Genomic DNA, 22,433 nt, shown 5'->3' with positions numbered 1-22,433 from the left:
TCGAGCAGTTTCGAGCAGTTATTCAAGCCCTACCTAACATCACAAACAACAACACACGCACTTACCGATAATTTGTGTCACTCCAACAGTGCTTAAAAATCAAGCACTTATCGCACACTTCATTTTACTCTTAGAGCCACTCTGAACCAGTAAACACACACACTCCAAAGTATATATCATGCACTATTTGCACCTGTCTGGATATTCGAGTAGTTTAGAGCAGTTTTTTAGGCTGCCGAACAATTCAAATAACAAAGCAGCACTCGCGAACGCTTTGATTCATTAAAACAGCGCTCGAAAAAAATCGAGCACTTTTTGCCAACTTAAATCCATTCATAAAGACGCTGTGACGAATAATCTTACATCAAAGTATACCTGGCACTTTTGACTCCAGCATCCATATTCAAGCAGTTGTCGAGCAGTTATCGAGCAACTGCAACATGTCCCAGCAAACCCTCTCAGCCACCAACAGCTATTCCGAACACACTTCCGATTTTACCAGAAAAGCTGCTTGCAATTTGAGCAGTTTTATTTTTTGTCGCTTGGGTACTGGAGATTTTTGTCCGATGTTAATCCGTTTTTGCTTGTGTCAAAATTCGGAAGCCGGAAAGGCGTCAGCCTAAAAATTTCCATAAATTTCCGAATATCCACCGTTTTTCCGACGGAAACGGAATGCACACTCGGTTCACATCACTACAATTCAAACCGCACTCAATTCGATCCATAAATGAGCAAGTTATTTACACTTTTGCATTAAACGCGGTATATCCGCCACGTGGTGGTGCTGTCACACTACTGTCACACTTCTGCCACCTCCGTTTGATCACTTTTTTAGCCTACTTAAGACGTTTTTCACTGCGGTTTTTTGGGTTCAATCAATTGATTGCACACTACCGCTTCCGGACAGATCCGTGCGAAATTTGCCGCAAAAACACACACCCGACACTGCATCACCCCCACCACTGATACACTTTTTGGACCACGTAGCTTTCGCACTAATCGGCCGATTTTTACCCCGTTTTCGGCTTGCGCAACATTTTGGCCACCTTATCGACCGTTTTCACTCACTTCCAAACCCGAGAAATTATTTGCCAACCAACTTTGACGGCTTGTTGTTGTTGTTGTTGTTGGTGGTGTGGCATACACGCGCTACATTTCGTCCTAAAAGCAGCGGAAATGCACCGTTTCTTCACTGAAACCACTTTATTGACCATTTATCACTGAACTGAAACACAAACCGCGCTCCGATCGGTTCACTATCACCGGGAAAACTGTGTCCATCTCAGTCTGCTTACCGCGCTTATGTGTTGGAACCATGGGCCACTTATATACACGTTAATTCACCGATTTTGGAGCCGTTTTCACTTTTGTACTGTAAAACTTGCCATTTTACCTCCATTATGCATAATATCTGGTGGATCAAGCACAATTTTACCCCCTTTTTTAACAATATAAAAACGGAGCGCACTTTGCACAGAGTGCCAGGCGCACCGGATGACAGCTCGACACTGCTACAGTGACATAACACTGACCAGGCACAACCAAGGTGTATGTATCTAGAGCAAGGTGTATGTATTTAGAACAAGGTGTATGTATTCAGAAGGTGAATTTCTGTCGATTTCACACAGCAACAGCACCATTTCCCAAGTTATCTGGTTCCCCTGTTTTCGTAAATTTTTTGGTAAATATATTCGTTAACGAAACTTCCTGGAAAAGATTTACGAAATTCCAAACTATTTCGAGGATAACTTGTTTATGTTTGGATTCTGTTTGATTACATTTTGAACGAACCCTGCTCATAAAATGAACCGGAACCATGTTCATCGAATGTAAACCGCTGATGGCGGACGGTTATCAAAACGGATTTACATCCACGGAAGGCTTTCGGAAGGACTTATGGCGTATGTTTAGGAGACGGAAGGTTTCTGTTCGGTCCGAACTGGAAGAGAACGCGCGAAAGAATGGCTTTATGTTTAATAGTAATAGTGGTGTGTAGAAGACGTTATGTAAGTCGTAGTGCAAGAAGTATAAAAGTAAGGTTAGCTAGTAAGGATCAAGGAATAAAGTTCAGATTGAAATCCGCATCCTAACGGAACGTGTGCGCGTTAAAGAAAATCACTGTAGCAGTACTTCTCACACATAGACATTAAAATGGTAAGGAAGTGTCAGAAAAACGATATGACAATGCAACAAGTTTATAAATAAGAACGTAAAATACGGATGGTCACAAAATGTGTAGAGTCAATTTAAAGATTACGCTAAGCTTAAGAGTTATTTGGGAATCGAGAACGGAATGCTGCTTTTCCATGATAGAGTGATAGTACCATAGAAACTGAAAGAGAAAACCACGCCACGCTGGCGAAGAGGATGAAAATGGCAGCAAGTAGCTAACCATGGTGGAAGAATATGGATCAGGATTTCTATTACGTCATTATTTTTTCCAATCTGTCATTCCAGACAGATTATAATGAAAGAAACATTCGCAACAAAATGGCAAGAAAATTTAAGTCCATTTGAGCGAATACTCATAGATTTTTGTTACTTCGAGAATAGCTCACAAGTGATAGTTGACGAAATTCATACAAGTGTAGGCTCCCATAGTTTTAAGTACCTTATGTTTGTATATATCTGCATATATCTTGATTTAAATATGTCAAGTGGAAATAAATACAAAATGTCCCCGCGGCTGGGCATTCAGAAACCGCCTGCCGACCGGACAAGACCGTTGTTTGTGTCGGACTTCTGCCTTCGGTCTTTTAGTACTTCCGAAACAAAATAAAGTTAAATTTAGCGTTGTTTACAGAAGCTAACATCATGACAAGTATCAGGGCAGAGCGTGTTATCCAAGAGCAAGATACATTTTTCACATGTTTGAGAATGCCACGAGAAAAAGTGTTAGACAATGGGCCTCTATTCAACTCAGGGAAGTAAAAATCATTTTAACATTCAAAAGGTACTAAAGTCAGCAAATCACCACCTTGCCCCCCACAATCTAATGGATAAGTGGACAGAGCGATGAGAACGGTGAAAGATTCAATTATTAGTTACGTGATTCAAAATACTGAATTTCAGAGGAAATTAAATCAGTTTTTGATATCAGACTTCCATCAGAGTCTGAGATCATCAGAGTGTCAGATTTGATGTTTTACAAACGTAAAGCTGAGGTTATGGTGTCGAATTTCAACGGATGAACTAAGTTTTTTCTGCAAAATTTAGTTTCAAATGTTAGCAAGTCGTTTCTATCATTTGATCAAACGATAAATCGATTTTAAGCATCGTTTTGTTACTCCCATGACACTATGACCAAAACATTTTGTACAATAAAATAATCTTATTTATCACACTTTAAAATCGACCAAATTTTTCTTTTATAGTCCTGGACATCCGCTCTTTCGCATTTTCAACCTTCACATCGTCTAGCTTTGTTATAAAAACGTTCAATTGATTTGAGTCTAAATTTTTGTTAACTCCATTGAAGTTTTTTTTTGCTAAATGTTTTGTGAATTTTTGACAAATAAAAATACAATGAACATCAAAACTTATGATGTTGAGGATGCTTTTGCCAAAGTTTTGTAAGATAATAATAATAATAATATTAATAATAATAATTCAAACAATTTAAATTATACATTGTAAAAATATCGCAAGCAGTCGTTTGAAAATCGGGTAAAGGAGTGGTCTTTTTCTATTGTCCATCACTACAAACACTAAAAGGCTTAGCCCTATCATTACATTTAGAGCGTCGCCCGCACATTGCTTTTAATTTACAGCAGCAATGTTGTCTCAGAGGTGGGCATAGGTGCCTATGGTTGACTAGGATTAGAAACGACCTGGCTCTTCTCCCCTTGCTGCGACATTGCGATGAATTTGTCCATTCTCTCATTCATCACATCCATCTGGACCCCCAGGCCTGTTATACGCTTCCGCAACATCTCCTTTGCCATCGCTGACTGTATTTGTTTGTTACTATTACCTTCCAGCTCTTCGCATCCATCTAAAATTCATAAAAAAATTGTTAGATATATTGCATTTGGAAAAATGTGCAATTTACTAATAATAATTACCTTTACTTACTTACTTACTTATCAGGCGCTACAACCGCTTTGCGGTCTTGGCCTGCTGCAACAATCCTCGATACCGCTCACGGTTCAGCGCCGTCGTCTGCCAATCCGTTATCCCGGCCGTTCTGGCGGACGCATCAACGCCATCACTCCATCTCAATTTGGGCCTACCACGCCTCCTCTGTCCTTGTGGACGGCCTAAAAGGACTTTACGGGCTGGGTCGTCCGGTGTCATTCTCATGACGTGACCAGCCCACCGGGGCCTGGCGAGTCTAATGCGCTGTACGATAGTGAGATCATCATACAGCTCGTAGAGCTCGTCGTTGTAGCGGCTCCTCCATTGTCCTTCCACACATACGGGGCCAAAAATCCTTCTGAGCATCTTCCTCTCGAACGCGGCTAAGAGGGCTTCGTCAGTTTTGGACAGAGTCCATGTCTCAGAGGCGTATGTGAGTACTGGGACTATAAAAGTTCTGTACAGTCCCAGCTTCGTCCGTCGCGACAGGTATTTAGAGTGGAGAAGTTTCCTCAGGCTGTAGTATGACCGGTTGGCAGCCAGCACCCGTGCGCGTAACTCAACATCAATGTTGTTGTCGGTGCTGACTTTTGACCCCAGATAGGTGAAGTTTTGGACGACTTCGAAGGTGCGGTCACCTATCTGTACATCACCCCTGCGTAAATCAGTGTTTGTTAGCAGGGCCGCTGGTGGTGCCACCATCATTTTGGTTTTCGCCTCGTTAATCTCCAACCCGAGGTTCTGTGCCGCACGCTCGATCCTTTGATAAGCTTCTGCTACATAGGAGAGCCTCAAACCAATGATGTCTATGTCATCAGCGTATGCCAGGATCTGGATTGACTTATAGAAGATGGTCCCCGAAGTTTCCACCTCTGAGTCACGGATGGCTCTCTCTAGCGCCAGGTTGAAGAGGAGACAGGCGAGCCCATCTCCCTGGCGCAGGCCCTTGGTGGTAGCAAAGGGCCCTGAGAGTTTTCCATCCACCTTCACCTGGCATGTGATGTTGGCCATTGTCATTCGTACAAGCCTGGTAAGCTTGGCCGGGATTCCAAAAGAGCTCATTGCGTCGTACAGTTTTACCCTGGCTATGCTGTCATAGGCGGCTTTGAAATCAATGAAGAGATGGTAGGAGTGGAGCTGTTGCTCCGCCATCTTCTCCAAGATTTGCCGCATCGTGAAGATCTGGTCAGTGGTTGATTTTCCGTTTCGGAATCCTCTCTGATAGTTTCCGACTATCTCTTCAACGAATGGGACAAGTCGATCTTGTAAGATTAGGGAGAAGATCTTGTAGGCGGTATTCAACACCGTAATACCCCTGTAGTTGCTGCACTCTAGCCTGTCTCCCTTCTTGTATATAGGATAGATGATGCATAATTACCTTTAACCAGCAAAAAAGGAACCACACGGAAAATGGGGTTCACATTGCGTGTTCTGCTTGAACGATAAAACTTTTGCTTTGAATTTGATGTGTGACAAACAGCAGCAAGGCGAAAACATAAAACGATCACCGCAATACTCACATACAGCGACCCATCCGGCCTCCCAATTCGCGTACAACTGCCGATATCCGTCGTAATCCTAAAATGCGGCGGTTGAAGCACTGACCGCAATACGATTAGTTTTAACACCTTCCTAGCACATTTGTCACCTTCACGCTTACTACCAAACACCCTCAGCAAATTCGAGCAGTTTCGAGCAGTTATTCAAGCCCTACCTAACATCACAAACAACAACACACGCACTTACCGATAATTTGTGTCACTCCAACAGTGCTTAAAAATCAAGCACTTATCGCACACTTCATTTTACTCTTAGAGCCACTCTGAACCAGTAAACACACACACTCCAAAGTATATATCATGCACTATTTGCACCTGTCTGGATATTCGAGCAGTTTAGAGCAGTTTTTTAGGCTGCCGAACAATTCAAGTAACAAAGCAGCACTCGCGAACGCTTTGATTCATTAAAACAGCGCTCGAAAAAAATCGAGCACTTTTTGCCAACTTAAATCCATTCATAAAGACGCTGTGACGAATAATCTTACATCAAAGTATACCTGGCACTTTTGGCTCCAGCATCCATATTCAAGCAGTTGTCGAGCAGTTATCGAGCAACTGCAACATGTCCCAGCAAACCCTCTCAGCCACCAACAGCTATTCCGAACACACTTCCGATTTTACCAGAAAAGCTGCTTGCAATTTGAGCAGTTTTATTTTTTGTCGCTTGGGTACTGGAGATTTTTGTCCGATGTTAATCCGTTTTTGCTTGTGTCAAAATTCGGAAGCCGGAAAGGCGTCAGCCTAAAAATTTCCATAAATTTCCGAATATCCACCGTTTTTCCGACGGAAACGGAATGCACACTCGGTTCACATCACTACAATTCAAACCGCACTCAATTCGATCCATAAATGAGCAAGTTATTTACACTTTTGCATTAAACGCGGTATATCCGCCACGTGGTGGTGCTGTCACACTACTGTCACACTTCTGCCACCTCCGTTTGATCACTTTTTTAGCCTATGTTACCACGATTCCGGTTGAGTAGCAGACGCAGTGAAGTGTAGTTTTAGTTTATATTTTCCACAGTATTATATTTTCCACTGAAGGAAGAAACTTTAAAACGGTGTCACTTCCTTGTCCTTTCCCAGGCTACTGGTTGACGCACCCCTTCTTCTTCCTTTTTTTTCCCTGACCGTTACAGCTGACATTTCGGTCATCCGGTATCCTACTGTCATCCGTTATCCTACTGTCATCCGTCACTCTACTGTCATCCTATCTTTCCTAACATTCCCCCCGCCCGTGACCAACTACGTATGGTCACCTTGAGTCTTCAGGTCAAGTAAGGCTAGCTTCGCCACTGGTCTTCTTAGTGTCGCTGTAGCTGTCCGAACCCATGCTTGCCGCACATGGCCATCGACTCCTCTTATAACGTCTTCAACAATTCCTCTATTCCAATTGTTCCTAATTGTACCTTCTAACACCAGTACCAAATCTCCTGACCTAATCTCACGGACATTTTCAAACCATTTACACTGTCGCGTGATAACTGGCAGGTACTCCTTAATCCACCTTTTCCACACACCGTCCAGGATATGCTGTGCTAGTTTCCAATTTCCTTTTAAACTGCCCCTATAGTTCGTCGGTAACGCTGGTTGTTGTTTGATCCCCGAAGAACTCCCTAACAGGAAGTGGTTTGGTGTGATCGCCTCCTGGTTCTCCGGATCTAACGGAACGTAGGTCAACGGTCTGGAATTGATCATAGTCTCAGCATCGTAGAGAACTGTTGCGAACGTCTCATCATCAGGAGTGTTCTTCACCTCCATCACTGTGCTAATCGCTGCCTTCACTGAGCGTACCATACGTTCCCATACTCCACCCATATGTGGAGCACCAGGCGGGTTAAAGGTCCAACGGGTGTGCTCGTTGGTGAAAGTTGCCGCTAGGATGTCATTGCGCTGCTGGATCTCCCTCTGCAGTTGTCTGCTAGCACCCACGAAGTTGGTCCCGTTGTCGCTAAAGATTTCCACAGGAGCACCACGCCGCGCCACGAATCGCCTGACCGCCATTACACACGATTCCGTTGACAGACTGTGCACCACCTCCAGATGCACGGCTCGTATGGTCAAACACGTGAATAGTGCTACCCACCGTTTTTCGTTTGACCTTCCTCTCTTTACCAACACCGGTCCAAAGTAATCCAGTCCAACGAAGGTAAATGCCCTGACGAAAGCTGCCAACCTCTCCTTAGGTAAAGGTGCCATTGGTGGAATTTGTGGTAGCGACCGCCGTATTGTGCAAAATGCACAACTCTTCGCTACCTTCATCACCAATACTCGCAACTTAGGAATCTGGAATTGTTGACGCAACTCGTTCACCACCGTTTCGTTGTTAGCATGACGATAGACTCGATGGTACCGATCCACTATCAGCTCCGCCAGTTTACAGTTGTTTGGAAGAATCACAGGATACCTTGCGCAGTACGGAACTTCCGCCGCCGCCCCTATTCTTCCACGCATGCGTAACACGTTTTCTTCATCCAAAAATGGTAGCAGTTGGTAAATACGACTTCGCTTAGATACCGTTTTTCCTTTAGATCCATCGCCGCCATTCTCGCTGTTCAGGATAAGAATTTCTTCCGGAAAGAACTCACGCTGTGTCTGCTTCCACAAAACAACGTTTGCCTTGCAGAGTTCTTCGTGCCTGAGGTTCCCTCCTAGCGCTGGTTCATCTTTCACCTTCCTGCCTAGATTGCCCACATATCTTACGATCCACCCAATCGTCCTCTGCAGCCTCTCTAGTTTACTAAACCTCTCGTAAGGAATTGGTAACAATCCTGTGTCGGTGGCTTCGACATGCAAATTTACTCGTCGTTCCTCGTCCGCTGTGCCGGTATCAACCGACCTCTGTTTCGGCCAGCTGTCTTCCTTTTCCTGCAAGAACCATGGTCCTTGAAACCACGTGCTGTCGTAACTGAAGTTCGATCTTCCTTTCCACTTCGTCGCTTCATCCGCCGGATTGTGGTCAGTCGGCACCCATCGCCATTCATTCGCCGAGGTGCTCTCCAAAAGCTCGACCACTCTATGGGCCACGAAAGGTTTGTAGTTTCGGGGATCTGCTCTTATCCATGACAAGGCGACGGTACTGTCCGACCAAAGCACTCGTCGTTTAGCCTTGATTGGATGATGTTCCTGCGTGTATAACAGAAATCGCGCACCCAAAACGCACGCCTGAAGCTCTAGCTTCGGTATGGTGAGTGGCTTCAATGGCGCAACCTTAGCCTTTCCTCCCACAAGAGTACATTGCGCCTCACCCGTGTCGTCGACAATGCGGAGGTACAATACGCATGCGTATGCGTGTTGACTGGCGTCGACGAACAAATGCCATTCGCTGTTCTCGTACGTCTTCATACAGGCTTCCGTGAAGTAACATCGAGGTATGCGTATATCGGCAATCGTTTGGAAAAGATCCACCCATCTGCGCCAGTCTCTGTATTGGTTGCTACTAATCTCCTCATCCCACTGCGTGCCGGTTCGCCATAGATCTTGTATTAAAATCTTCCCGTGTATTACGAACATCGCCAGCAGTCCAAGGGGATCGTACAACGACATAACGCACCGTAATACCTCTCTCTTCGTGGGAATCCGCTCTGCAGTTAGAACGCCTGATACCGCCGTGCACGCCCGAGTGCAGAATCCTAATTCATCGGATGCAGGATTCCAACGCATCCCCAACACGCGTTCCGTATCATCTCCCGTAGATGATAAGCATTTGATGGTACCGCCATCTGACTCGCCGAGAGATTTTGTAACCATCAAATCATTTGAGCTCCAGTTCCTGAGTTCAAACCCACCGTTGCGGAATATCTCCCTTACCTCCTTGGCTACCTGACACGCCTCTTCTACCGTCCCGAAACTGTCCAAGAAATCGTCCACGTAGGTACTCTCAAGGATGCCCTCTACCGCTCGTGGAAATTGTTCGATGTGCTCCTTTGCGTTTCGATTTTTGACGTACTGTGCTGTAGCCGGTGAACACGTAGACCCAAACGTCACGACGTCCACGATGTAGGTTTCCAACTCGTGTGCAGGATCATCCCGCCATAAGAAGCGCTGTGCATACTTGTCTGCTTTTCGCAACCTAATTTGCAAAAACATTTCCTTCACGTCTGCACACGTCGCCACTGCATACAGACGAAAGCGGAAAAGTACGCCAGGTAGAGACATAACCTCATCCGGTCCCTTGAGCAGCACGTCGTTCAGCGAAATACCCTGTGCCTTAGCCGCCGCATCCCAAATCAAACGAACCTTTCCCGGTTTGTTTGGGTTCGTCACCAATCCTATTGGCAAGTACCAAATACGTTTCGGGTCAGCCTCCGCCAGTTCTTGCGCCGTAGCCTTGTGTATGTATTGCTTTTCCAAAAGATCGTGAATCTGGCGGCGTACTTGCAGCTTGAGCTGCACATCTCGTTCCATCCTTTTCTCCAGGCAATCAAACCTGCGATTTGCCATACCGATACTAGAAGGAAGCTGTATATCGTCCGCCTTCCACAAGAGACCCGATTCAAAACGCTTGCCGATACGAACGGTAGTTGTTTCCAAAAGGTGTTGCGCACGTCGTACATCCGGATCTAATTCGACAACGCGAACAACTCCCACCTGTTCTAAGTCATAGAACTTGCGCATCGTTTCGAGAATCTCTGCCTGGTTGTTGCATTCGCAAATGTGCAACAACCGTTCACATTCCACCTTCATCGGCTTCCCATAAATGCACCAACCTAAGCGCGTCTTTACCGCGATGGGGTCACCAGCCGCTCCTTCTATTGTCCGGAGAGGGACCATCAATCGCAGGTTGTCCAACCCGATTAGCACCTTGGGTTCCGCATCATGATATTCCCTTACCGGTAGGCGTTTTAGATGTTTCCACCTTCCTTCGTCCGGTACGAAGGATTGACGAGGTAGATTCAGCTTAGGAACCGTCCGTACCGAGTTGATCGCGAAACTCTTTGCGGAACCGACGGGTCCCACCTTGAAATTTACGCGCCTGGAACCAGCCTCAACCCTGGTCGTGTCTCCGGTCCAACGGATGCAGAGAGGTTCCACCTCCCCTTCGACACCCAATTCTTCCGCTAAATCCTCGTCCACTAACGTCATGGACGAACCTTCATCTAAAAAGGCGAACGTTGTCACCGTGGTCGTCGGGCCATACACAGTGATGGGTACAATGCGAAAGAGCGTATTCGAAGAAGATAACGCGTGCTGGTGGTGATTACTTTCCGCTACAGCACCTCCGTTGTTTCCGCCATCTCGAACCGATACCGAAGCACTGGTCCCGTTACTGACCCCACGCTCCTCATCTGCGCCGTGCAACAACGCATGATGCCGGTACGTACACCCCTCCCTGCCGCATACTGGTCTGTTGTGGCACGTCCGCCAATTGTGCTTCCCCAGACAGCCGAAGCATAAGGAAAGTGCACGCGCCTTCATCCAGCGCTCCTTCACCGCCATCGCACCAAACACGAAACACTTATCCACCTCGTGTCCTCTGTTGTTGCAAATTAGACAAGATTTTCCTACCTTAAAGTGATTCGTTCCGGATGGCGTCGCTCCCTGCGTCTCCACGTGCGTGTGCACGTAGCCTCTCGTGCTGGGTTTCTTGCGCTCCGCTTGTTTCAACGATGGTGACTCCCGGCTGCTTAACACTTCCGCGGTGCTCTGCAACTCGGCCATATACTCCCGGAACATCAGAAGATCCGGCTCCTCGATGTGGCTTACAAACCGCGTCCAATTGTACTGCTCACTTATCGGCAGCTTCTCCACGATCTCCTTCAGTAGCAGAGGGTTGGTCAGATGCGCCTGTCGTCCAGCAGCCTTCATGTGGTCCACCATGCTTTGCACTGCCTCGCCGAAAGCAACCACAGTTTCCGGCTTCTCCAAACACGGTGCAGGGGTTCTATGCACCTTATCGATCAACGCCGAGATGAGATGTGTTGATCGCCCATACCGTGATCGTAGCGTCGCTATCACTTGCGGCACCACCTCCGGCAACAGCAACCTGCTTCGCACTGCTTCTAGCGCGGGACCCTTCAGCGCCTTCTGCAGTCGTAGCATGTTTTCCCAATTGGAAAGACCGCACTTTTCCGTGGTGTGTTCGTAAAACGTTATGAATAGCGGCCAGTCCGCCGGGTCACCGGCAAACACGGGCAATTCGGTAGGTGTACCACGATGCGCGCCTTCACGCTGGATTTGTTCACGCTCCTTCCGCTGTGAGTGCTGCACCATATTATCCGCCGCATGGGAGGGTAACAAAGTTGATGTTTCCGGATTGTCTTTTATCCCCAACTCCTCGGCTAGCAAGTCCTCTTCCTCCTTCACGAATTTCAGCTGTAGTTCTAGCTCCACCCGTTTCCTCTCCGCCTCTTGCCGGCGTTTCATTATGGCAAGCCGGTTAGCCAAACTATCCCTATCGTCAGCAAGAGTGAGGTTATGTGTTGCCGCCACGCTGTCGCTCGTGTGCCGTGGACGAGGGCCTTCCGTGAGTTGCTTCCTAACCTCAACCGTTTTGAGGTTACGGTTTTCGGCGTCCTTTTGTGGCTCCATGTGCCTGGTCGGCGTCCGCTTTACCGCTCCAGTGCCACCCGTACAAGCGACGCAAAACCACTTCCTATTATTCATCGTCTCCTGTGATTCTGTTATCCCGACACACGAGAAGTGCCACCATGTGTTGCAAGCGTCACAGGCCACATACAATTTGTCCGCCACGGAATCGCTGCATGCCTGGCAGCAATCCTTTCCATCCATTTCCATCTTTGAACCGTTTTAAAGGCTTTTAGTGTTACCACGATTCCGGTTGAGTAGCAGACGCAGTGAAGTGTAGTTTTAGTTTATATTTTCCACAGTATTATATTTTCCACTGAAGGAAGAAACTTTAAAACGGTGTCACTTCCTTGTCCTTTCCCAGGCTACTGGTTGACGCACCCCTTCTTCTTCCTTTTTTTTTCCCTGACCGTTACAGCTGACATTTCGGTCATCCGGTATCCTACTGTCATCCGTTATCCTACTGTCATCCGTCACTCTACTGTCATCCTATCTTTCCTAACAGCCTACTTAAGACGTTTTTCACTGCGGTTTTTTGGGTTCAATCAATTGATTGCACACTACCGCTTCCGGACAGATCCGTGCGAAATTTGCCGCAAAAACACACACCCGACACTGCATCACCCCCACCACTGATACACTTTTTGGACCACGTAGCTTTCGCACTAATCGGCCGATTTTTACCCCGTTTTCGGCTTGCGCAACATTTTGGCCACCTTATCGACCGTTTTCACTCACTTCCAAACCCGAGAAATTATTTGCCAACCAACTTTGACGGCTTGTTGTTGTTGTTGTTGTTGGTGGTGTGGCATACACGCGCTACATTTCGTCCTAAAAGCAGCGGAAATGCACCGTTTCTTCACTGAAACCACTTTATTGACCATTTATCACTGAACTGAAACACAAACCGCGCTCCGATCGGTTCACTATCACCGGGAAAACTGTGTCCATCTCAGTCTGCTTACCGCGCTTATGTGTTGGAACCATGGGCCACTTATATACACGTTAATTCACCGATTTTGGAGCCGTTTTCACTTTTGTACTGTAAAACTTGCCATTTTACCTCCATTATGCATAATATCTGGTGGATCAAACACAATTTTACCCCCTTTTTTAACAATATAAAAACAGAGCGCACTTTGCACAGAGTGCCAGGCGCACCGGATGACAGCTCGACACTGCTACAGTGACATAACACTGACCAGGCACAACCAAGGTGTATGTATCTAGAGCAAGGTGTATGTATTTAGAACAAGGTGTATGTATTCAGAAGGTGAATTTCTGTCGATTTCACACAGCAACAGCACCATTTCCCAAGTTATCTGGTTCCCCTGTTTTCGTAAATTTTTTGGTAAATATATTCGTTAACGAAACTTCCTGGCAAAGATTTACGAAATTCCAAACTATTTCGAGGATAACTTGTTTATGTTTGGATTCTGTTTGATTACATTTTGAACGAACCCTGCTCATAAAATGAACCGGAACCATGTTCATCGAATGTAAACCGCTGATGGCGGACGGTTATCACAACGGATTTACATCCACGGAAGGCTTTCGGAAGGACTTATGGCGTATGTTTAGGAGACGGAAGGTTTCTGTTCGGTCCGAACTGGAACAGAACGCGCGAAAGAATGGCTTTATGTTTAATAGTAATAGTGGTGTGTAGAAGACGTTATGTAAGTCGTAGTGCAAGAAGTATAAAAGTAAGGTTAGCTAGTAAGGATCAAGGAATAAAGTTCAGATTGAAATCCGCATCCTAACGGAACGTGTGCGCGTTAAAGAAAATCACTGTAGCAGTACTTCTCACACATAGACATTAAAATGGTAAGGAAGTGTCAGAAAAACGATATGACAATGCAACAAGTTTATAAATAAGAACGTAAAATACGGATGGTCACAAAATGTGTAGAGTCAATTTAAAGATTACGCTAAGCTTAAGAGTTATTTGGGAATCGAGAACGGAATGCTGCTTTTCCATGATAGAGTGATAGTACCATAGAAACTGAAAGAGAAAACCACGCCACGCTGGCGAAGAGGATGAAAATGGCAGCAAGTAGCTAACCATGGTGGAAGAATATGGATCAGGATTTCTATTACGTCATTATTTTTTCCAATCTGTCATTCCAGACAGATTATAATGAAAGAAACATTCGCAACAAAATGGCAAGAAAATTTAAGTCCATTTGAGCGAATACTCATAGATTTTTGTTACTTCGAGAATAGCTCACAAGTGATAGTTGACGAAATTCATACAAGTGTAGGCTCCCATAGTTTTAAGTACCTTATGTTTGTATATATCTGCATATATCTTGATTTAAATATGTCAAGTGGAAATAAATACAAAATGTCCCCGCGGCTGGGCATTCAGAAACCGCCTGCCGACCGGACAAGATCGTTGTTTGTGTCGGACTTCTGCCTTCGGTCTTTTAGTACTTCCGAAACAAAATAAAGTTAAATTTAGCGTTGTTTACAGAAGCTAACATCATGACAAGTATCAGGGCAGAGCGTGTTATCCAAGAGCAAGATACATTTTTCACATGTTTGAGAATGCCACGAGAAAAAGTGTTAGACAATGGGCCTCTATTCAACTCAGGGAAGTAAAAATCATTTTAACATTCAAAAGGTACTAAAGTCAGCAAATCACCACCTTGCCCCCCACAATCTAATGGATAAGTGGACAGAGCGATGAGAACGGTGAAAGTTTCAATTATTAGTTACGTGATTCAAAATACTGAATTTCAGAGGAAATTAAATAAGTTTTTGATATCAGACTTCCATCAGAGTCTGAGATCATCAGAGTGTCAGATTTGATGTTTTACAAACGTAAAGCTGAGGTTATGGTGTCGAATTTCAACGGATTAACTAAGTTTTTTCTGCAAAATTTAGTTTCAAATGTTAGCAAGTCGTTTCTATCATTTGATCAAACGATAAATCGATTTTAAGCATCGTTTTGTTACTCCCATGACACTATGACCAAAACATTTTGTACAATAAAATAATCTTATTTATCACACTTTAAAATCGACCAAATTTTTCTTTTATAGTCCTGGACATCCGCTCTTTCGCATTTTCAACCTTCACATCGTCAAGCTTTGTTATAAAAACGTTCAATTGATTTGAGTCTAAATTTTTGTTAACTCCATTGAAGTTTTTTTTTGCTAAATGTTTTGTGAATTTTTGACAAATAAAAATACAATGAACATCAAAACTTATGATGTTGAGGATGCTTTTGCCAAAGTTTTGTAAGATAATAATAATAATAATATTAATAATAATAATTCAAACAATTTAAATTATACATTGTAAAAATATCGCAAGCAGTCGTTTGAAAATCGGGTAAAGGAGTGGTCTTTTTCTATTGTCCATCACTACAAACACTAAAAGGCTTAGCCCTATCATTACATTTAGAGCGTCGCCCGCACATTGCTTTTAATTTACAGCAGCAATGTTGTCTCAGAGGTGGGCATAGGTGCCTATGGTTGACTAGGATTAGAAACGACCTGGCTCTTCTCCCCTTGCTGCGACATTGCGATGAATTTGTCCATTCTCTCATTCATCACATCCATCTGGACCCCCAGGCCTGTTATACGCTTCCGCAACATCTCCTTTGCCATCGCTGACTGTATTTGTTTGTTACTATTACCTTCCAGCTCTTCGCATCCATCTAAAATTCATAAAAAAATTGTTAGATATATTGCATTTGGAAAAATGTGCAATTTACTAATAATAATTACCTTTAACCAGCAAAAAAGGAACCACACGGAAAATGGGGTTCACATTGCGTGTTCTGCTTGAACGATAAAACTTTTGCTTTGAATTTGATGTGTGACAAACAGCAGCAAGGCGAAAACATAAAACGATCACCGCAATACTCACATACAGCGACCCATCCGGCCTCCCAATTCGCGTACAACTGCCGATATCCGTCGTAATCCTAAAATGCGGCGGTTGAAGCACTGACCGCAATACGATTAGTTTCAACACCTTCCTAGCACATTTGTCACCTTCACGCTTACTACCAAACACCCTCAGCAAATTCGAGCAGTTTCGAGCAGTTATTCAAGCCCTACCTAACATCACAAACAACAACACACGCACTTACCGATAATTTGTGTCACTCCAACAGTGCTTAAAAATCAAGCACTTATCGCACACTTCATTTTACTCTTAGAGCCACTCTGAACCAGTAAACACACACACTCCAAAGTATATATCATGCACTATTTGCACCTGTCTGGATATTCGAGCAGTTTAGAGCAGTTTTTTAGGCTGCCGAACAATTCAAATAACAAAGCAGCACTCGCGAACGCTTTGATTCATTAAAACAGCGCTCGAAAAAAATCGAGCACTTTTTGCCAACTTAAATCCATTCATAAAGACGCTGTGACGAATAATCTTACATCAAAGTATACCTGGCACTTTTGGCTCCAGCATCCATATTCAAGCAGTTGTCGAGCAGTTATCGAGCAACTGCAACATGTCCCAGCAAACCCTCTCAGCCACCAACAGCTATTCCGAACACACTTCCGATTTTACCAGAAAAGCTGCTTGCAATTTGAGCAGTTTTATTTTTTGTCGCTTGGGTACTGGAGATTTTTGTCCGATGTTAATCCGTTTTTGCTTGTGTCAAAATTCGGAAGCCGGAAAGGCGTCAGCCTAAAAATTTCCATAAATTTCCGAATATCCACCGTTTTTCCGACGGAAACGGAATGCACACTCGGTTCACATCACTACAATTCAAACCGCACTCAATTCGATCCATAAATGAGCAAGTTATTTACACTTTTGCATTAAACGCGGTATATCCGCCACGTGGTGGTGCTGTCACACTACTGTCACACTTCTGCCACCTCCGTTTGATCACTTTTTTAGCCTACTTAAGACGTTTTTCACTGCGGTTTTTTGGGTTCAATCAATTGATTGCACACTACCGCTTCCGGACAGATCCGTGCGAAATTTGCCGCAAAAACACGCACCCGACACTGCATCACCCCCACCACTGATACACTTTTTGGACCACGTAGCTTTCGCACTAATCGGCCGATTTTTACCCCGTTTTCGGCTTGCGCAACATTTTGGCCACCTTATCGACCGTTTTCACTCACTTCCAAACCCGAGAAATTATTTGCCAACCAACTTTGACGGCTTGTTGTTGTTGTTGTTGTTGGTGGTGTGGCATACACGCGCTACATTTCGTCCTAAAAGCAGCGGAAATGCACCGTTTCTTCACTGAAACCACTTTATTGACCATTTATCACTGAACTGAAACACAAACCGCGCTCCGATCGGTTCACTATCACCGGGAAAACTGTGTCCATCTCAGTCTGCTTACCGCGCTTATGTGTTGGAACCATGGGCCACTTATATACACGTTAATTCACCGATTTTGGAGCCGTTTTCACTTTTGTACTGTAAAACTTGCCATTTTACCTCCATTATGCATAATATCTGGTGGATCAAACACAATTTTACCCCCTTTTTTAACAATATAAAAACAGAGCGCACTTTGCACAGAGTGCCAGGCGCACCGGATGACAGCTCGACACTGCTACAGTGACATAACACTGACCAGGCACAACCAAGGTGTATGTATCTAGAGCAAGGTGTATGTATTTAGAACAAGGTGTATGTATTTAGAACAAGGTGTATGTATTTAGAACAAGGTGTATGTATTCAGAAGGTGAATTTCTGTCGATTTCACACAGCAAACAGCACCATTTCCCAAGTTATCTGGTTCCCCTGTTTTCGTAAATTTTTTGGTAAATATATTCGTTAACGAAACTTCCTGGAAAAGATTTACGAAATTCCAAACTATTTCGAGGATAACTTGTTTATGTTTGGATTCTGTTTGATTACATTTTGAATGAACCCTGCTCATAAAATGAACCGGAACCATGTACATCGAATGTAAACCGCTGATGGCGGACGGTTATCACAACGGATTTACATCCACGGAAGGCTTTCGGAAGGACTTATGGCGTATGTTTAGGAGACGGAAGGTTTCTGTTCGGTCCGAACTGGAAGAGAACGCGCGAAAGAATGGCTTTATGTTTAATAGTAATAGTAGTGTGTAGAAGACGTTATGTAAGTCGTAGTGCAAGAAGTATAAAAGTAAGGTTAGCTAGTAAGGATCAAGGAATAAAGTTCAGATTGAAATCCGCATCCTAACGGAACGTGTGCGCGTTAAAGAAAATCACAGTAGCAGTACTTCTCACACATAGACATTAAAATGGTAAGGAAGTGTCAGAAAAACGATATGACAATGCAACAAGTTTATAAGAACGTAAAATACGGATGGTCACAAAATGTGTAGAGTCAATTTAAAGATTACGCTAAGCTTAAGAGTTATTTGGGAATCGAGAACGGAATGCTGCTTTTCCATGATAGAGTGATAGTACCATACAAACTGAAAGAGAAAACCACGCCACGCTGGCGAAGAGGATGAAAATGGCAGCAAGTAGCTAACCATGGTGGAAGAATATGGATCGGGATTTCTATTACGTCATTATTTTTTCCAATCTGTCATCCAGACAGATTATAATGAAAGACACATTCGCCACTAAATGGCAAGAAAATTTAAGTCCATTTGAGCGAATACTCATAGATTTTTGTTACTTCGAGAATAGCTCACAAGTGATAGTTGACGAAATTCATACAACTGTAGGCTCCCATAGTTTTAAGTACCTTATGTTTTTATATATCTGCATATATCTTGATTTAAATATGTCAAATGGAAATAAATACAAAATGTCCCCGCGGCTGGGCATTCAGAAACCGCCTGCCGACCGGACAAGATCGTTGTTTGTGTCGGACTTCTGCCTTCGGTCTTTTAGTACTTCCGAAACAAAGTAAAGTTAAATTTAGCGTTGTTTACAGAAGCTAACATCATGACAAGTATCAGGGCAGAGCGTGTTATCCAAGAGCAAGATACATTTTTCACATGTTTGAGAATGCCACGAGAAAAAGTGTTAGACAATGGGCCTCTTTTCAACTCAGGGAAGTAAAAATCATTTTAACATTCAAAAGGTACTAAAGTCAGCAAATCACCACCTTGCCCCCCACAATCTAATGGATAAGTGGACAGAGCGATGAGAACGGTGAAAGATTCAATTATTAGTTACATGATTCAAAATACTGAATTTCAAAGGAAATTAAATCAGTTTTTGATATCAGACTTCCATCAGAGTCTGAGATCATCAGAGTGTCAGATTTGATGTTTTACAAACGTAAAGCTGAGGTTATGGTGTCGAATTTCGACGGATCAACTAAGTTTTTTCTGTAAAATTTAGTTTCAAATGTTAGCAAGTCGTTTCTATCATTTGATCAAACGATAAATCGATTTTAAGCATCGTTTTGTTACTCCCATGACACTATGACCAAAACATTTTGTACAATAAAATAATCTTATTTATCACACTTTAAAATCGACCAAATTTTTCTTTTATAGTCTTGGACATCCGCTCTTTCGCATTTTCAACCTTCACATCGTCTAGCTTTGTTATAAAAACGTTGAATTGATTTGAGTCTAAATTTTTGTTAACTCCATTGAAGTTTTTTTTGCTCAATGTTTTGTGAATTTTTGACAAAAAAAAATACAATGAACATGAAAATTTATGATGTTGAGAATGCTTTTGCCAAAGTTTTGTAAGATAATAATAATAATAATATTAATTATAATAATTCAAACAATTTAAATTGTACATTGTAAAAATATCGCAAGCAGTCGTTTGAAAATCGGGTAAAGGAGTGGTCTTTTTCTATTGTCCATCACTACAAACACTAAAAGGCTTAGCCCTATCATTACATTTAGAGCGTCGCCCGCACGTTGCTTTTAATTTACAGCAGCAATGTTGTCTCAGAGGTGGGCATAGGTGCCTATGGTTGACTATGATTAGAAACGACCTGGCTCTACTCCCCTTGCCGCGACATTGCGATGAGTTTGTCCATTCTCTCATTCATCACATCCATCTGGACCCCCAGGCCTGTTATACGCTTCCGCAACATCTCCTTGTTTGTTACTATTACTGTACTTGTTTGTTACTATTACCTTCCAGCTCTTCGCATCCATCTAAAATTCATAAAAAAAATTGTTAGATATATTGCATTTGGAAAAATGTGCAATTTACTAATAATAATTACCTTTAACCAGCAAAAAAGGAACCACACGGAAAATGGGGTTCACATTGCGTGTTCTGCTTGAACGATAAAACTTTTGCTTTGAATTTGATGTGTGACAAACAGCAGCAAGGCGAAAACATAAAACGATCACCGCAATACTCACATACAGCGACCCATCCGGACTCCCAATTCGCGTACAACTGCCGATATCCGTCGTAATCCTGAAATGCGGCGGTTGAAGCACTGACCGCAAAACGATTAGTTTTAACACCTTCCTAGCACATTTGTCACCTTCACGCTTACTACCAAACACCCTCAGCAAATTCGAGCAGTTTCGAGCAGTTATTCAAGCCCTACCTAACATCACAAACAACAACACACGCACTTACCGATAATTTGTGTCACTCCAACAGTGCTTAAAAATCAAGCACTTATCGCACACTTCATTTTACTCTTAGAGCCACTCTGAACCAGTAAACACACACACTCCAAAGTATATATCATGCACTATTTGCACCTGTCTGGATATTCGAGCAGTTTAGAGCAGTTTTTTAGGCTGCCGAACAATTCAAATAACAAAGCAGCACTCGCGAACGCTTTGATTCATTAAAACAGCGCTCGAAAAAAATCGAGCACTTTTTGCCAACTTAAATCCATTCATAAAGACGCTGTGACGAATAATCTTACATCAAAGTATACCTGGCACTTTTGGCTCCAGCATCCATATTCAAGCAGTTGTCGAGCAGTTATCGAGCAACTGCAACATGTCCCAGCAAACCCTCTCAGCCACCAACAGCTATTCCGAACACACTTCCGATTTTACCAGAAAAGCTGCACTAATTTTTAAAATACCAGAAAATTTTCGCACTAATCGGCCGATTTTTACCCCGTTTTCGGCTTGCGCAACATTTTGGCCACCTTATCGACCGTTTTCACTCACTTCCAAACCCGAGAAATTATTTGCCAACCAACTTTGACGGCTTGTTGTTGTTGTTGTTGTTGGTGGTGTGGCATACACGCGCTACATTTCGTCCTAAAAGCAGCGGAAATGCACCGTTTCTTCACTGAAACCACTTTATTGACCATTTATCACTGAACTGAAACACAAACCGCGCTCCGATCGGTTCACTATCACCGGGAAAACTGTGTCCATCTCAGTCTGCTTACCGCGCTTATGTGTTGGAACCATGGGCCACTTATATACACGTTAATTCACCGATTTTGGAGCCGTTTTCACTTTTGTACTGTAAAACTTGCCATTTTACCTCCATTATGCATAATATCTGGTGGATCAAACACAATTTTACCCCCTTTTTTAACAATATAAAAACAGAGCGCACTTTGCACAGAGTGCCAGGCGCACCGGATGACAGCTCGACACTGCTACAGTGACATAACACTGACCAGGCACAACCAAGGTGTATGTATCTAGAGCAAGGTGTATGTATTTAGAACAAGGTGTATGTATTCAGAAGGTGAATTTCTGTCGATTTCACACAGCAAACAGCACCATTTCCCAAGTTATCTGGTTCCCCTGTTTTCGTAAATTTTTTGGTAAATATATTCGTTAACGAAACTTCCTGGCAAAGATTTACGAAATTCCAAACTATTTCGAGGATAACTTGTTTATGTTTGGATTCTGTTTGATTACATTTTGAACGAACCCTGCTCATAAAATGAACCGGAACCATGTTCATCGAATGTAAACCGCTGATGGCGGACGGTTATCACAACGGATTTACATCCACGGAAGGCTTTCGGAAGGACTTATGGCGTATGTTTAGGAGACGGAAGGTTTCTGTTCGGTCCGAACTGGAAGAGAACGCGCGAAAGAATGGCTTTATGTTTAATAGTAATAGTGGTGTGTAGAAGACGTTATGTAAGTCGTAGTGCAAGAAGTATAAAAGTAAGGTTAGCTAGTAAGGATCAAGGAATAAAGTTCAGATTGAAATCTGCATCCTAACAGAACGTGTGCGCGTTAAAGAAAATCACAGTAGCAGTACTTCTCACACATAGACATTAAAATGGTAAGGAAGTGTCAGAAAAACGATATGACAATGCAACAAGTTTATAAGAACGTAAAATACGGATGGTCACAAAATGTGTAGAGTCAATTTAAAGATTACGCTAAGCTTAAGAGTTATTTGG

This window comes from Anopheles stephensi, unplaced genomic scaffold (assembly GCF_013141755.1).
Source record: "Anopheles stephensi strain Indian unplaced genomic scaffold, UCI_ANSTEP_V1.0 ucontig365, whole genome shotgun sequence".
NCBI lineage: Eukaryota > Metazoa > Arthropoda > Insecta > Diptera > Culicidae > Anopheles > Anopheles stephensi.
The sequence above is the reverse complement of the archived record's forward strand: the minus strand, read 5'-3'. Positions refer to the sequence as shown.